The following is a 3,205-nucleotide window of genomic DNA, read 5'->3' on the forward strand; positions in this document are numbered from 1 at the left end:
TTGTAACATTGACGCGAGGACTTGATTCCATTCAGCCACAAGAGCATTAGTGAGGTCAGGCACTAATTTTGGCCGATTAGATCTGGCTCGTAGTCGGCGTCCAATTCATCCCAAAGGTGTTCGATGGGGTTGAAGTCAGGGCTCTGTGCAGGCCAGTCAAGTTCTTCCACACCGATCTCGACAAACCATTTCTGTATAAACCTCACTTTGTGCACGGGGGAATTGTCATGCTGAAACTTCCCCAAACTGTTGCCACAAAGTTGGAAGAACAGAATCATCTAGAGTGTCATTGTATGCTGTAGCGTTAAGATTTCCCTTCAGTGGAACTAAGGGGTCTAGCCCGAACCATGAAAAACAGCCCCAGACCATTATTCCTCCACCACCAAACTTTACAGTTGCCACTGTGCATTGTTGCAGATAGCGTTCTCCTGGCAATCGCCAAACCCAGATTTGTCTGTCGGACTGCCAGATGGTGAAGCGTTATTCATCACTCCAGAGAAGGCATTTCCACTGCTCCAGAGTCCAATGGCGGTGAACTTTACACCACTCCAGCCGACCCTTGGGATTGTGCATGGTGATGTTAGGCTTGTGTGCAGCTGATCAGCCATGGAAACCCATTTCATGAAGCTCCAGACGAACATTTCGTGTGCTGACGTTGCTTCCAGAGGCATTTTGGAACTCGGTAGTGAGGGTGGCGCTACGTGCTTCAGCACTCAGCAGGCCCGTTCTGTGAGCCGACCACTTTTCAGCTGAGACGTTGTTGCGGCTAGTTGTTTCTACTTCACAAAAACAGCACTTGCAGTCGACCATGTGGCTACTTTGACCGGGTGGTAACTCTGAAGAATCTCAAATATATACATTTTTTTACAATTTGTTTAACACTTTTTTGGTTACTACATGATTCCATGTGTTATTTCATAGTGTTGATGTCTTCACTATTTTTCTACAATGTATAAAATTGTGAAAATAAAGAAAAGCCCTTGAATGGGTATGTGTGTCAAAACTTTTGACTAGTACTGTATACACCAAGATACAGTTGAAGTAGGACGTTTAAATACGCTTAGGTTGGAGTCATTAAAAATCGTTTTTCAACCACTCCACAAATGTCTTGTTAACAAACTATAGTTTTGGCAAGTCGGTTAGGACATCTACTTTGTGCATGACACAAGTACTTTTTCCAACAATTGTTTACAGACAGATTATTTCACTTATAATTCACTGTATCACAATTCCAGTGGGTCAGAAGTTTACATACACTAAGTTGACTAAGTTGACACAAACAGCCCGGAAAAGTCCCGAAAATGATGTCATGGCTTTAGAAGCTTCTGATTGACATCATTTGAGAGACATCATTTGAGTCAATTGGAGGTGTACCTGTGGATGTATTTCAAGTAAAATGAGTCCTATATCAACATAACCTGAAAGGCCGCTCAGCAAGGAAGAAGCCACTGCTCCAAAACCACCATAAAAAAGCCAGACTACGGTTTGCAACTGCACATGGGGACAAAGATCATGCTTTTTGTAGAAATGTCCTCTGGTCTGATGAAACAAAAATAGAACTGTTTGGCCATAATGACCATTGTTATGTTTGGAGGGAAAAGCGGTAGGCTTGCAAGCCGAAGAACACCATCCCAACCGTGAAGCACGGGGGTGGCAGCATCATGTTGTGGGGGTGCTATGCTGCAGGAGGGACTGGTGCACTTCACAAAATAGATGGCTTCATGAGGCAGTAAAATTATGTGGATGTATTGAAGTAAGATCTCAAAACATCAGTCAGGAAGTTAAAGCTTGGTTGCAAATGGGTCTTCCAAATGGACAATGACCCCAAGCATACTTCCAAAGTTGTAGCAAATGGCTTAAGGACAACAAAGTCAAGGTATTGGAGTGGCCATCACAAAGCTCTGACCGCAATCCTACAGAAAATTTGTGGACAGAACTGAAAAAGCGTTAATTCGGTGCACAGAATCTGTACAGAAGCTGTAGGTACTGCTGTAGGCCCTCCTCGCTTGGGGACAAAAGCACCAGATCATCAGCAAACAGTAAACATTTGATTTCAGATTCTAGGAGGTTGAGGCCGGGTGCTGCAGACTGTTCTAGTGCCCTCGCCAATTCGTTGATATGTATTAGTTTCTAGTAGAGTGTCTAGTTTGAGAAACCTCAACTGCCAGCTTCATTAAATTGTACCCGCAAAACACGTCTCAAAAGTGAAGAGGCGACTCCGAGATGCTGACCTTCTAGGCAGAGCTCCTCTGTCCAGTGGCTGTGTTCTTTTGCTAATCTTAATCTTTTCGTTGCCATGCTGAGATCTTGTCAGCTCGGGATTCGATCCATCAACCTTTCGGTTACTGGCCCAACGCTCTAACCACTAGGATACCTATCACCCTTTTAGCAGCGAGAGCATTCTGATCAGATATCCACACTGCTATATCAGTAAGAGGTGTCTGATCAGATAACCACAGTGCTGTAGCAGTAACAGGTGTCTGATCAGAGGGCCACAGTGCTATATCAGTAAGAGGTGTCTGATCAGAGGGCCACAGTGCTGTAGCAGTAACAGGTGTCTGATCAGAGGGCCACAGTGCTATATCAGTAAGAGGTGTCTGATCAGAGGGCCACAGTGCTGTAGCAGTAAGAGGTGTCTGATCAGAGGGCCACAGTGCTGTAGCAGTAAGAGGTGTCTGATCAGAGGGCCACAGTGCTGTAGCAGTAAGAGGTGTCTGATCAGATAACCACAGTGCTATATCAGTAAGAGGTGTCTGATCAGAGGGCCACAGTGCTATATCAGTAAGAGGTGTCTGATCAGAGGGCCACAGTGCTGTAGCAGTAACAGGTTTCTGATCAGAGGGCCACAGTGCTGTAGCAGTAACAGGTTTCTGATCAGAGGGCCACAGTGCTGTAGCAGTAAGAGGTGTCTGATCAGTGCTATTGCAGCAGCATTTCCACATGCTGCGCTCTGTAAAATGTAAAAAACATATGTTTTATGTACATCTGCAGGGGAATAAATAGCCTGGATTTGTCTTATTATAGAAGGGAAAGTAGAGGAGAGAAGTCACTCATTTATACTTTACTGACTCTCGTCTCCTAGTAAGTCCTTGCTACAGTTACAGTCCCTGCTCTCTCTCTCTCTCTCTCTCTCTCTCTCTCTCTCTCTCTCTCTCTCTCTCTCTCTCTCTCTCTCTCTCTCGCTCTCTCTCTCGCTCTCTTTCTC

The sequence above is a fragment of the Salvelinus alpinus genome, chromosome 4, assembly GCF_045679555.1.
Source record: "Salvelinus alpinus chromosome 4, SLU_Salpinus.1, whole genome shotgun sequence".
NCBI classification, from domain to species: Eukaryota; Metazoa; Chordata; class Actinopteri; order Salmoniformes; family Salmonidae; genus Salvelinus; species Salvelinus alpinus.